The sequence below is a fragment of the Medicago sativa genome, chromosome 3 (assembly GCF_051527215.1).
Source record: "Medicago sativa cultivar Bolivia chromosome 3, Bolivia_mono, whole genome shotgun sequence".
NCBI lineage: Eukaryota > Viridiplantae > Streptophyta > Magnoliopsida > Fabales > Fabaceae > Medicago > Medicago sativa.
Genome location: NC_140751.1, coordinates 22,905,168 through 22,920,085, shown reverse-complemented (window position 1 = coordinate 22,920,085; position 14,918 = coordinate 22,905,168). Strand labels below are relative to the sequence as shown.

The window sequence follows — 14,918 nt, the reverse complement described above, 5'->3', positions numbered from 1 at the left end:
TCAGGAGCTGGGTTTGTCAAATACGGATTCACAATCATCTTTTCTTTACTGTTGACAGGTTTTGAAATGATGTCGTCCAGCATTTTTTCTTTCTGAGCTTCCTTGCGATCGTATGGAGAAAATGCTGATGAAGAGGATTTGAGTCGTTTGGTAGTTTTTTGAGTTTGCAAGCTGAAAACTGATTCATCATCAAGGTTAATGTATGAAGCTTTTGAGGGTTTTGAGCTTAGCCTAATGGATTTCCTAAGATCATTTGAGAAAGATCGTTTGGATTCTTTGTTTGGTTTAAAAAGTTGATCAAATGTTTCAGCTTTCACTGGAGCTGAAGTGGTGAAGCTTTTTGGAGGTGAAAAAGAGTAAGGATCAATGTGTGAGTTTTGAGCAAAGCTTGAGGGGTTTGTGGTTTTTTCAGAAAGATAAGTGAAGGAAGCAGGAGGAGTGGATGGTGGTGATTGACGAGGAGAAGAGGTGGTGTTTGGATCAATGGCGTGAAGGAGTTCCGAGAAAGTTTGATTTTGTTCTTCCATTTTTGTGTTTTCTACAAGGTGGAATGAATATCAATGGATGAAAGGATCTTTTAATAAGGAGGAAGAAGTTTTGAAAGGGGACAAGAGTGATGGTTAGTGAGTTGATGTTTTGATTGTGCAGTCTTTGGGCTACGTATACTGAGAAAGAAATGATGAAATGCTGCCATACCCTTTTTGCATAGAAGGATCAAAGGATTAAACGGCCAGGATTTGATCTTGAAGTCTCAATTTTTTTGATTTGTTAGGGACGAAAGTGAGGCGCGTGTGATGAGAGGAATAGGGAGAAAGATTTGATTGAAAGAGGATTTTGTGGAGAAATGAAACAGATTATGGGAAGAAAAAATAATTAATGCTATAATTAAATGTAAATTTTAAGTTAGCGTGAGAAAAAAAATAACACCAACAAATAAGGAAACACAATAAAATAAAACAAAAAAGGTTTTAATTATTTTTAGCTTATTATTATTTTTTTTTTAAGAAAAGAAAACGATAAAAACCCAACAAATAAGGAAACACAATAAAATAAAATAAAACTAAATTAAAAAAGGATTTTTAATTATTTTTAGCTTATTTTTCAAGAGAAGAAAACGATCCTCTACTAATGGTTTTGTAAAAATATCAGCCAGTTGATCGTTAGTGTTAACAAAAATAAGTTCAACTTCCTTTTTACTTACATGATCACGAATAAAGTGATGCTTAATTTCGATGTGTTTAGATCTGGAATGTTGAATAGGATTTTTTGACAAGTTTATAGCACTAGTATTATCACACAATATTTGAATATTTGTGTACCTGAGAGAGAAATCTTCTAATTGATTTCTGATCCATAATACCTGAGAGCAGCAATTTGCAGCGGAAATATATTCAGCTTCTGTGGTGGATAGTGCTATAGTACTTTGTTTTCTACAACACCAGCTGACTAAAGCTTCTCCAAGTAGTTGACATGCACCACTTGTACTTTTTCTTTCTATTTTATCTCCGGCGTAGTCAGCATCACAAAATGCCATAAGATCAAAGTGTGTTCCCTTTTTATACCATAGACCTACACTTGGAGTGCCTACAAGGTATCTGAAAATTCTTTTAACTGCAATGTAGTGTGATTCTTTTGGTGCAGTTTGAAATCTAGCACATAGACCAACTGCAAAAACAATGTCAGGTCTACTAGCAGTTAAATATAAAAGTGATCCAATCATTCCTCTATATTCTTTTTCAGGAAAATCTTTTCCATTTTCATCTTTGTCAAGATGTGATGAAGGATGCATGGGAGTAGTCATAACTTTGGCTTCATTCATCTTATATTTTTTAAGAAGATCTTTGACATATTTTTCTTGACAAATAAAAATGCCTTCTTTATGTTGTTTGATTTGTAATCCTAAAAAGAATTTTAGTTCTCCCATCATGCTCATCTCAAATTCACTTTCCATGAGTTTTGAAAAATCATCACACATTTTTTCATTTGTGGCTCCAAAAATGATATCATCGACGTACACCTGTACAATTAATAAATCATTTTTGTCAGTTTTTCTAAAAAGTGTGGTATCAATTTTTCCTCGTGAAAAACCATTTTTGATTAAAAAGATGCTCAATCTTTCGTACCAAGCTCTTGGAGCTTGTTTAAGTCCATAAAGAGCTTTGGTTAGTTTGAACACATGATTTGGTTTTTCTAAATTTTCAAAACCTGGAGGTTGATGAACATAAACTTCTTCGTTTAAAAAACCATTTAAAAAAGCACTTTTTACGTCCATTTGAAAAAGTTTTATGCATTTATGAGATGCATATGCAAGAAGGATTCTTATGGCTTCGAGTCTGGCCACTGGAGCATAGGTCTCATCGTAGTCTATTCCTTCTTGTTGATTATAACCTTGAGCTACCAATCTGGCTTTGTTGCGTGTCACTTTTCCTTCTTCATCTAATTTGTTTCTGAATACCCATCTTGTACCAATGATGGATTGAGTTTGAGGATTAGGTACAAGAGTCCAAACTTGGTTTTTCTCAAATTGATGTAGTTCTTCTTTCATAGCTTCGATCCATGACTCGTCTATGATTGCTTCCTTAATTGATTTTGGTTCAATTTGAGATATCATTGCAAAGTCATTTGTTTGAAAGGATCTTCTTGTTCTTACTCCATCTGCGGTTTCACCAATTATTTGTTCTTGTGGGTGATGATCCACAATTCTCCATGACCTTGGAGGATTTAGAGAGACTTCTTCATTTGATGGTTGTTGGAGAGGATTTTCGATGTTAGGATTGATTTGACTTTCTTCCTCATCTTCTTCATTCATTCTTTCTTGAGTTTCAAGTTCCTCAAACTCATCAAATTTTACGTGCATACTTTCTTCTAAGACTTTTGTTCTTAAATTAAACACCCTGTATGCTTTTGAAGTAACAGAGTAACCAAGAAATATAGCTTTGTCTGATTTTGAGTCAAATTTTCCTAGGTTATCTTTGTTGTTTAAAATATAACAATAACATCCAAAGATATGAAAATAAGAAATGTTTGGCTTTCTTTCTTTCCAGAGTTCATACGGGGTTTTGTTTAAAACTCTTCTTATTGAAACTCTATTTAAAATATAGCAAGATGTATTTATGGCTTCTGCCCAAAAATATTTCTCAACATTTGATTCATTTAAAATGGTTCTTGCCATTTCTTGCAAAGTTCTATTTTTTCTTTCTACAACTCCATTTTGTTGAGGAGTTCTAGGACAAGAAAAATTATGAGATATCCCATTATCACTAAAGAATTGTTCAAAAGAGGCGTTTTCAAATTCTCCTCCATGATCACTTCTTACCGAGATAATGTTAGTTTCCTTCTCATTTTGAACTTTTTTGCAAAAGGTTTGAAAAGCTTCAAAAGAATCATTTTTGTGTTTTAAAAATAAAACCCAAGTGAATCTGGAAAAATCATCAACGATTACAAAGCCATATTTTTTTCCACCAAGACTTTCTATTGAGATAGGTCCAAATAAATCTATGTGAAGCAGTTCAAGAGGTCTTTTTGTTGAAATAAAATCTTTTGGAGGAAAACTACTTCTGACTTGTTTTCCTCTGACACATGCTTCACATATCTTATCCTTCTCATAGTTAATCTTAGGAAGTCCTCTTACTAGATCAAGTTTTGATATTTTAGAAATTGTTTCCATACTAATATGGCCAGCCCTTTTATGCCAAATCCATTTATCTTTTTCAAGAGATATAAAACATGATTCGACAGGCAGTTCATCTAGGTATAGAGTGTAAACGTTTTTATTTCTTGATCCTGTAAACAAGATTTTTCCTGAAGATATTTGTCTTACTTCGCATGTGTGAGGTTTGAATATTACTTCAAGACCACTGTCACACAATTGACTGATGCTAATCAAATTATGTTTTAATCCTTCTACATATTGAACATTTTCAATTTTTGCGGAGTTTATCTTACCAATAACTCCTATACCTTTAATCCGAGATTTTTCATTATTACCAAAGGTTACCAATCCTCCTTCTTTTTTGGTGAAGGAGAGAAAGCTTTGTTTATCTCCAGTCATATGTCTTGAGCATCCACTGTCCAAGTACCAAGGCTTTTTCTTGACTGTTATGAGACATTCCTGCAGTAGAAGTTAGTAATCCCTTAGGTACCCATATTTTTTTGGGTCCTTGATGGTTAGTGTTGTTTTTACGAGTTTCCTTTTTATGAAAATGAGAATAACTATTTTTTAATTTTTGTGAAGCGAGTCTCTTTCTTTTTCTGAAACAAAAAGGTTCAAGATGTCCATATTTTTCACAATATGTACATTTGTATTTTTCACATGTTTTTGTACCTTTTTCAGGAATAAAAAAATTCTCATAAAGTTTTTGTTTTTGATTAGTTTTGAACCCTATACATGCTTTATCAAAAACACTAACTTGTGATCCCATGATTTTTTGAAATGTTTCAGTTGATTTAACAAAATTTGAGATATCATTTTTTTAGTTGTGAAACATTTTCTTTTAAAATAATGTTTTCCTTTTGAGAGTCATTTTTATTTTCAAAGACTTCTTTTGATTTAGAATTTTGAATCAGTTTTTTGTTCTCTTTTTCCAACATTTCTTTTTCCCTTTTTAGTTCAAGATTTTCATTTCTCAATCTTTCACATGTTTGTTCTAAAATTAGAGAGTTATGAAAAAGATTATCAAACAAATATTCAGTTTTTTCACATGATGAGCAAGGATCAGGATTTACCTCTTCATTGTCTGATTTTGCCATTAGGCAAAGATCTGCTTGTTCATCTTCATTTGTTGGTTCTTCCGGTTCATCCCATGTAGTTAAGAAGGATCTTTGGTTTGATTGGAAGTTGTTTGTTTTTCTTTTGTTTAGTGGACATTCATTTTTGTAGTGTCCAAGTTTGTAGCAGCCGTAACAGGTAACTTGACTTTTGTTGAGTTCAGTTTTTGTGTTTTCTTTTCTTGCAGGAAAATTTCTTTTGTTTTGACCTCTTCTTTGAATCATTCTTTGAAGTTTTCTAGTGAGAAGAATGATTTGATCTTCATGATCTTCTTCATCGGGTTCTTGTTGTTGATTGTCAAAATCCATTTCTAGTTCTTGATTTTGTGATTCTAGATTTGTCTTGAATGCAATCATTTTGCTTTTGTTTGAGGATTTGTCCTCTTGCAAAAGAACTTCATGTGCTTTCAGAGATCCGATGAGATCTTCTAATCTGAGTTTTTTCAGATCTTTTGCTTCTGTTATGGCTGTTACAATATGTCTCCATGATTTTGGGAGACATCTTAAAATTTTTCTTATTCTCTCATGGACTGTAAAGTTTTTTTCAAGAGAACGTAACTCATTCATAATGATAGTAAACCTTCCATACATTTCATCTATGGTTTCGGTTTCTTTCATTTCGAATAGTTCAAATTTACGAACACCAATGTCAATTCTTGTTTCTTTTACATGACTGGTGCCTTCATGATGTATTTTTAGTGTATCCCAAATTTCTTTGGCATTTTTGCATTCTTGTACTCTATCATATTCTTCCCTGCTCAAAGCCATGGTTAGAAACAATTTAGCTTTAAAATTTAATAACATTCGCTTACCTTCCTCTTCTGACCAGTCTTCCTTACTCTTTACATTCAGATCTTCATCATATGGAATATAGTCTCCATTTTCAATTATGGTCCACATGTGATTGTCTTGTGATTGTAAAAATAGTTCCATTTTTCCTTTCCAGTAATAGTAGTCTGCTCCTTCAAAGAGCGGTGGTCTGTTTGAGGAACCTCCTTCGGACATAAATTTTATTTTAGACATATTTTCTTTTCTTGGATCTTCTACACCGTTGGGTGTTTAGGCTTTGAATTTTCCTTCTACACCGTTGGGTGTTTAGGTTGAATTGAGACTTTTCTTTTGGATCTTTTTCCTCCTGCACCGTTGGGTGCGTAGGCTTTTTAGAGGCAGTGCTCTGGTACCAATTGAAGTAAAATATTTTCACAAGAAAGGGGGGTTTGAATTGTGACCTGTTTAAAATATGCCTGATAAAAATTTCCTCAAGTATATATATACTTGGATTAGGTTAGTTAATTAATAAAAATAATATTGTGAAGTGTGTGAGACAAAAATAAAAAGGATAGGGAAAAGAAAATCACACACAAGAAGTATCCTGGTTCACCCAATATGGGTTAGTCCAGTCCCCACAATCCTGTGAGATTATCCACTAGGTAGTTGTGTTAAGTAACGTTAACCACAACTCCTCTTTTGTCTTCTTTTACACAAATGAGTAACTTTTACTCTTTGCTAGATCCGACTGATCTTTCCTGCAACCGAGTAAATCTACCTTTGCTTTTACAACCAAACAACAAACGAGAACAAATCACCCTTGCTAAATCTACCTGATCTATCCCTACAAACGAGTGATTTAACTCTTGTTGTTTACACACTTGTTACCTACAAGCTATACAATCCAATAAGAAATAAATTCTTACTTGGATCAAATATCAAATAAAAATGAGTAGTGCTTTACTAAACAAAAAGCTCACTGTAAAAGAGCAAGTTTAGTTTACTGAAAAATAAAAGAGAGAGCTTTGAGTATTTTTGCTTGAATGTATATTGCTTTGCTTTCTCAAAATTTCGGTGGTTTTCCTTGCTGCCTGCATGTGTATTTATAGGCACAAATTGCTCAAAACAAATTGCTCTTTCTTCTCTCCCACGTGAGGAGCGTCTGTTGTGCTTGTGTGAGATAAGCCAATACAGCTCATGCATGGGTAGCTTCTTTCTTCATTCCAATTGCTTGTGGACCCACATGTAACTAAATATTCCAACTGAGGGAGGTAAGTTTATTTTCCCACACTTTTGTTCTCACGTGTAGCTCCTTTTTAGTTCAAATTGCTTTTGGACTCACATGTGTGCACAAGGTAGATATTTTCTTCTTCTTCTCATGTGTGCCAAATCAAAGCTTTACATCCAATTGTATTTCATCTATATCCACATGTCATTACTTGTGTGGTTTAAATGTAAGCATATTCCAAAGTTGTGAGATATCAACCTTTTGCCTCTAGTTCCTTTTACGGCAACAAAGTGTAGTTTTGTTTGTACTTGCATGCATGTTTGATTTGAGATGTAGTGGTATTGGAGACATAGAAAACCATTGCAAAGAAACCATTTGCTTGTATAATTGTGTGTATGCCAGCGTGTTACATAAGCCTGGCCAAGTAAATCCAATTTCATCCAATGCAATTTTTATCCATTAGTTCCATTCACTACAAAAAAACTGGTAAATAGCGGCATGTTTATTACGGCGGTCTACTCAAACCGCCACTTTAAACCGTATGTTACGGCAGTTTTTTAAGCCGCCACTATTTACCGTATATTACGGCGGTTTGACCCGCCACTATAGACAAAATTTTGTTTAACAATTCACATAGCGCATTCTGGCAGTTTCGCCTGCCAGTATTCTGCAGATTATATTTGTTAGATTCACGATCTAATAATTCAGTTTCCCTCTTCCCCTTTTTGGTGAAATTTGTCCCTCTCTTTTCTTCCCTCTCTTTTTCTTGAATTCATTCATTAATTTTTTTCCCCCTAATTTTTTCACAAACCCTCCAAATTTGCAATTTCCTCTCTCTCTCTCTCTCACATACACAAACCCTCGACCTCTTCACTCACATGCCCACAAACCCTCAACCATCACCCCCTCAAACGAACGACTCTATTTGCCTTTTCCTGTTCATGGATCCAAGCACCTTCTCTCGCCGCCATCTATGCATGTCATACATCCTCTGTCGCAGATCTAATCAGGGGTGTGCAATTTCTAAAATATATAATTTATATCTCATATCTATATCTATTTCTGAAATTTGTTTTATTCTTTATCTCTTCCTTATATTTGAAATTTGTTCTTGTTAATTGGTTTGTTTAATTTCTAAATCAGGTTGGGGCTTTTGTTCACTCTGCTCTCTACCATTGAATAAGTTTACTTCAATTAACTTCATGGCCATCTCCACCAGATACGGTACTTCAGTTTCTTTTTATGATTTTTTTTGTTTGCTTATTCAGCTAAACCTGAAAGATTTATCAGTTTTGAGTTCCTGGGCTGTGCAATATTTTGGGTTTAATATTTATATTCTAAATGCACGGTGTTCTTTCCATTTTGGAAAAAAGGCCTTTGCAATTAAAACTTTGGTGATGTGTTTACTTTGTACTAACTTTGAATTGTATGCTATTTTTGTAATTTTGGGTTTTGCTAATTGAAAGCTCCTGTATTTATTTTATTTATTGGGGTTTTGCAATTGTGAATGGTGGACTGTTTTATGCTTCAGATGTATCTTGAATCTTAATTATGGTTTATTGGTCTTAGGTTTCAATAGCACTATTGACCTTTTGTCCACTTTATTTGCAACTCTTCCTAGCTGAAACTGTGAAATTGACTTCAGCAATGAACAAGGCTTCTGTACTAGAGTTTTTTATGTTCATAATCAAAGACACAAATCTATAAGGAATGCCGCGGAAATATTAATCTTCAGGTTGTTTTCTCATGTTAAGCATCAATACTTTTTTGGAACTTGTATTGATGAGTCGTAAACGCTGTCATATTTTTTGTGAAATTGATATGTACTTATGGTACATATCAATTAAACTCTTATTGTCTTGATTTTTGTTATTTCTTATTTTCAAAGCTTGTATGTAATTGACTAATTTCTTTTACCTTAATTCCATAGTTTAATTAACAGTCCCATAATTCCTATGCAGTACTATTTGAAAGCTGTTTTTGGTTTTAACAAAAATCAGTTCTTAGAACTTCTGATGATGGTTGAAATTGGTTCAATCTTTTATGAGGTATAACAATTCTCAGACGAAATTTCTTCCTTTGATCCTTCCACGCTAATGATTATAGTTAAAGAAAGCTAGCTAGTTTGTTCTGCGATTCTTCTTTATAAGGATAAGTGTTAACAGAATTTACTCATAGTAAATCTAGGTTGAATGGAATGTACCTTTCTTTCCATAATCATATTGGTCTCTTTTTCTTTGCTCTATATCAGTTTTTTCATTTCTATAACTTCAGAGTTTAATCTGGCTTCTTTTAATGTTTTATAAGCTGATTATGGATAGGTTGAGTTTCTAGTTTGAAGTACCTACTATAATAAGCTGGCTTCCAGATTGTGTTGCTTCCAATACTTAATCCTTTGGTTGGAGAGAAAGTGATTCTATGCTCAGACTGACTTGCATCAACAACATATGTAAGTTCTCTTTCTTTTACTTCTTATTACATACTTCCTAATATGATATCTATAAGCTCTCTTCATAATATATTTTGATTTAGGCTTGGCGTTCTGGATTAGCATGGGCACCTTGGGTAAGTAAAATTGATAACTTTCTATATCAAATTTTACTATCACTATTCATCATGTTCTTTTACAATGCCCTTATACAAATCTATATGCTTCTATGGCTTGCTTAAAATTTCATTACCTGCATTTCCATGATAAAAGTTCACTATTGTAGGTACCATACTTAGGTGGCTCATTTGGCATTATCTATTTTCTTGAGAAACCTGATGTGAGTGTTAGATTAGTTTTCCTCATATATGATAAAATTATGATCCACTTTTATAGTTAGAATCAATGGTCCTGACCCCTGATATTTCCATTAAATATTTTATTGTCATGTAGACATATGCTATATTTCAAAAGCATCAAGCTCAACCATCCTGTTATATAATCTCTATAGTTTTGCATTTCTTTCCTTTTGGGGAGATATTGATAGACTGATTTTGAAACTCAAGTTCCTCTTTTAATGCTTTTTTTTATCAAGTTGCTATTGTTGTTTTGTGAATTAGCATTATGTGAACTTTATTTGATCTATATGTATGTGCTTGTGCATGTACCAGGGAAGTTGAAGGAGTGCATAAAATTAGGGAAATAAGGAGGACCATACATGGAAGAGATCAGATATAAACTCTACAACATAATTAAAGAGCTTAAATTTATTTTATAAACGTTCACGAGGTTGCTGGACTCTTACACATTGTAATATTACAATTTATGTATAAAAATAATTTATACTAGTTCTAATAATTGTTATTTAGGTGATTTGTGCAGGTATTTTTTATTTTTTTTTAAAATGACAATTGCGGCGGTTCAAACTGCCACTATTTGTACTTTTTTTTAAATTAAAAAATGGCTGTTACGGCAGTTGAAACTGCCACTATGCGCACTTTCGTTTTTACTGAAAAGTGTATATTACGGCGGCTTCAACTGCCACTTTAACCAACTAATTAGCCGCCGGTTTATTCAATGTGTATTTCGGCAGTCTGCATGGCGGTTAATTTTAAGCTGCCGTTTTAAACTTTGTGGCAGGAAAAATTACGGCAGTTTTGAAACCGCCAGTGTGGTATATAGCGGAGGCTAAAACCGCCGGAATAAGCCATTTTTAGCCGCCGCAATTCACGCGATTTTTTGTAGTGATTGTATGAGAGGCTAAAATAATTTTTAGGGAACTTAGTTATATCAATCCTTTTGAGTTTAAGTTCCTGCAACTAAAAATACTCATACAAAGATGTTAAATACAATAATATCAGAATCCATTTATAAAATAAAATCTAAATATATTTTTTCATCTTTAAAACTAAAATAGGGATTTATGAATATTATCTCAACAACGTGGTGACCGTAGGTTTCCCCTTGAGGTTGCCTATAGCCTAGGATTTAGGGGAACTCCCTGAGACATTATGTCTCATCCCAATCCTTATTTGTTTCAGATAAGCAGGACGTTATGCAAGCTTGAAGTCGGATGGATGTTTCAGCAAGTGTGTGCGTTCGTGTCGCTGCAGGATGCTTGGGACTTTAAGGATGAAATTATATATGGTTGAGATGTTTATGTTATTAATGTACGAACGCAATTTGTTGTATAATATTCATTCGAATGTAATTTTTTTATGTTGTATATTTTAATGTATCCAGTACTAATGTTAACGCACGTGCCAGACTTTCTAGATACGTCTGGTATGGGTGTTACAAAATGCATTGCAAAAGCTATTGGATTCCCAGAAGCGTGTAACCAAGGAAGTTGAAGAGATGCGCTTAAAAATTAACACTTTAAATCGACATGTGGAAGATCTTAAGCAGCAATTGACAGTCTCTGAAGCTATTTTGGAGACTATCATTCAACAGAAAACACAAGTTTTAGAAACTAAGGCCGCTTTAAGTTCCCCTCTTGGCTAGTAGACTATCTTTTGTTGTTGGAGCTTTTTATCATTGAATATTGTTTATTTCATGGGTAGTTTATGCATTTTTGTCCTCGTGAGCTTAAGTCAGTTGGTATAACATTGCATAATATATGTAAAGTGTGGGATTCGAACCCTACACACCCTAAAAAAAAAGTTTCTGCATTTCTCATTTGAAATGAACTACTTTGTTTGAGTACTTAATTACCACAACCATTAATATCCGTTATTATCATCGAGTAACTTACAACGAGCCACCATAACTTTTGTTTACATTTTAGGTGGCATTTAATTTGGCCTGCAACCATTAACTTAAACCATTGATTAAATAAGATGTATAGATTTTATGATAGTCCATTCACACATGAGTACTCACTCTTCCAGTATCTCTCTCCTTTGATACACCATCACCAACCTTTCCTTTTCTCATTCTTGTGTTCAACTATTGGCAATTTTCTTGGACTTTACATTACCAGATTAATATCGATCATCTAAATGTTTAATTCTTCATGTTTTGTTGGTGTGCTACCTTTTTTTTTCACTCCCAAATTGGAGTTCCCGATCTTTTTCCAATTTAAAACGAGGAAGAAAGGGAAAGATTGAGAGAAAATTATGGTCAACAAATGAGGTGAAATTAGGAAAGTTGTACACTTGTTGATGAAAGAGAAGGAAGGGAATTGAGAAAGAAAGAGAAAGAGTATGAGTGAGATAGAGTTAATGGGTTAGATTTGGTGTTAATAGACCATGATGATAAAGTTAGTTAGATTATCTAATCTGTGATGGAAAAAAATTTGTCCATCATGGACCATTACCTCCGTTGGTCCAAACTAAACGCCACCCTCCAACAAACAATCATATCGACTCAGTTATGAATTGAAATAACATTTTCAGTAGGCTATGAAGCCATCGAATTCAAGAATTTGAACATGTGATGTAAAATGAACGTGTATTTTTGTATAATACGCTCGTGTAAGAAAGATACTAAAAAAAATTTGAACATGTGATGTAAAATGAACGTGTATTTTTGTATAATACGCTCGTGTAAGAAAGATACTAAAAAAAATAATACGGGCAAAACTCTATGTTGCTTGAATATAATAAAAGGAAAAGTTACGGGCACAATAAAAAGATGTAATTGTTGTAAAATTAGGCATAAATTACCTCTATAAATAATAATCAATATATAAATAAAAGAATCACTAAAACATAAACAAAAGAGAGATTAATAAACTTATTTCTTTTTAGATTGTTGTTGATTTAGATCACCGATCACAACTTTATCAACATCTTTGATAATCAAATCAAACCTGCTATCGACTATCAAAATCTGTAGAACGAACAACCAGTGAGAAGTCTGAGACGTGCTGATCGCACTGTTCTTAAGGATTTTCTGCGTAATTATACGCTAATCCCCAAAATTTAATAGACCCTTCCCAATATAAAGTCAAGGATGCAGAACTAGCAAGAATATATTTTCAGGAAGATGATAACCCATAATTGTGTTATTGTGTGGAAGAGCTCATACTTGTTTTTGTTTCAATATTTATGAAATTAAGCAAGTGAAATTGTGTAACTTCCATAGAAAGAAGGTTAAAAAATATAGAATTAAAAATATGTTACAAAACCTAGTCAAATATTATAATTAATAATAAGATAATGATTTTCTATTAAAATATTTTTCTGTATTTTTCAATTAAAAATATATTGGACTTAAAATATTTGAAACTTTTGAAACACACTCCAAATTTACAACAGTAATTTAAGGGTATAATTGGAATGATGAAAAAGTAAGTATAAATATACTCATCTAGTTTGTTACACTTTTTAAATAATAAAAGGAAAAAAAAAACAATCATTGCTCCTATAATATGATAACAATGACTTTGAAGTCAATCTAAATGCACAACCACATCTTTTTAGCCAATGTAATGTTGAAAGATTCAAAAAAGTCATTATAACGTAATGGATGAGAAAAAAATGAATGATGTTTATTAGAATGACCTCTTGCAATGTATCAACATTAAATCTTATGAGAGATAATTTTGCCACACAAGCTCTGATGATTGGTCTATTTAGTTGAAAGTGAAGGATATCTTATTCACATAAAGATCACAACGTAATGTCGAAAGACTTGGAATAATCATCATAAGGTAATGATTGTTCCAGAAAATGTACGATGCTTATTAAAATGGCAAGTAAAGAGACTCTGACGAGAGAGAGAGAGAGAGAGAGAGAGAGAGAGAGAGAGAGAGAGAGAGAGTAATTTGGTTCGATTGAAGGATGAGGTTGACACAATCTATTTTTCTTCGATACAAAATGGCTTAATTTTTCAGGGATCAAATTAAGTTTTACGATTTTTTTCACAAATTAAAATTGGACTTCACTCTTAAAAATAAATTATAAATCATAAATTTTTTTTTTTTGAACAAGCCAAAATGAGATATATATATTAACAAACAATAGTTTTGCTCCCTAGCACAAGGAGTGCAAAAAGAGACAAAACAAGATTACAACCGATGTCACACACCGTTCAAAAGGTTTTGAAAAGGATAAAACAAATCAGCCAATCCCCAAACAAACAAGGGGTTGCTGCCACCATAAATGAAAACCAAAAGGAAAGCACACATTTTTAGCTTTCAACCAACGAAGAGAAAACAACTTAACTTTTTCCAATAGCCGCTCCATCGTGTTAGCTTTGTTGGAAAAGAGTCTTTGATTTCTTTCATTCCAAATAACCCAAATGCAACAAAGCCAAATCAAATGTAAGAATGACCGACGAGGAGCATAACCACCTGAAGAGTGAACAAATTGATTGAAGTGATCCGTAACCTGTAAGGGGTCCACAGAATACACACCTATCCAAGACTTAATAAGCTTCCAAAGATCACCAAAAACGTTACAATGAATTATTAAGTGATCTAAAGTTTCTTGTTGACCACATCCTGAAACACATAGTTGATTGTCAAAAGAGATAACACCTCGCCGCACCAAGTTGTCCTTTGTTGGCCATCTATTGCGAAAGAGACGCCAAGCACAAATAGACACTTTCAAAGGAACGTTTTTATGCCAAGGTGCATCCGAAGCTAAATCATGAACCTGTATCTCCTGCCTCGTAAGCATTTGATACACTCCACGGACCGTATAACCTACTGTAGGAATTGTGAGATGAAAAATCAAACCAATCAGTTAGGTAGAAAAACTTAAACCAACCAATGAGCTATAGAAAATTCATAAGTCAATGTGGATGTACAACCACAATTTTTAGCCAATGTAATCTTGAAAAAGTTGGAAAAGTCAATATAATGTAGATGACTTAGAAAACGAATGATGCTTATTAGAATATTCTCAAAATACATCAATATTTTTTTTTGAGGGAGATTTTTTCATTCATTACAGTTCTATCCGACTCGATATATTAGTCTTTGTAGTTGCATGCAGAGGAGATTCAGTTTACACACATAAAAATGATATTGTAATATTGAAAACTCGAAACAGTAATCATAACGTAATGTAACAGATAGAGTAGAAAATAAATAATTCTTATTAGAATGGGAAATAAAGAGACTTTGTCCAAAAAAAAAAAAGAGATAAGGAATAATTTGTTTTAGGTTAGATAGACAATGACTATATAGAGAGACTAATAAGTAATAGGAAAAATCACAACCAAGAGACCTTTTTAAGAATCGGCTTATTCATAATATTCATCAACCTAAAAAATTGA

At 33.0% G+C, this 14,918-nt stretch overlaps 1 long non-coding RNA gene and 1 pseudogene across 12 annotated transcripts; both read left to right on the top strand.

The window, feature by feature from the left end:
- The window catches only part of LOC146936441 (disease resistance protein At4g27190-like), a 44,037-nt pseudogene extending 32,842 nt beyond the window's left edge, over positions 1-11,195 (top strand).
- On the top strand, positions 7,236-10,064 carry LOC146936442 (uncharacterized). Of its 12 annotated transcripts, none has more exons than XR_015030617.1 (7): positions 7,236-7,775; positions 7,907-7,987; positions 8,385-8,498; positions 8,725-8,811; positions 9,071-9,212; positions 9,296-9,328; positions 9,863-10,064. It is a non-coding gene; the product is annotated as an uncharacterized LOC146936442 (long non-coding RNA). The 12 variants fall into 12 exon arrangements; XR_015030612.1 differs by having other exon boundaries at positions 8,333-8,498; XR_015030610.1 differs by adding an exon at positions 9,478-9,531 and having other exon boundaries at positions 7,236-7,987; positions 8,333-8,498.
- Positions 11,196-14,918: the final 3,723 nt, after the last annotated feature.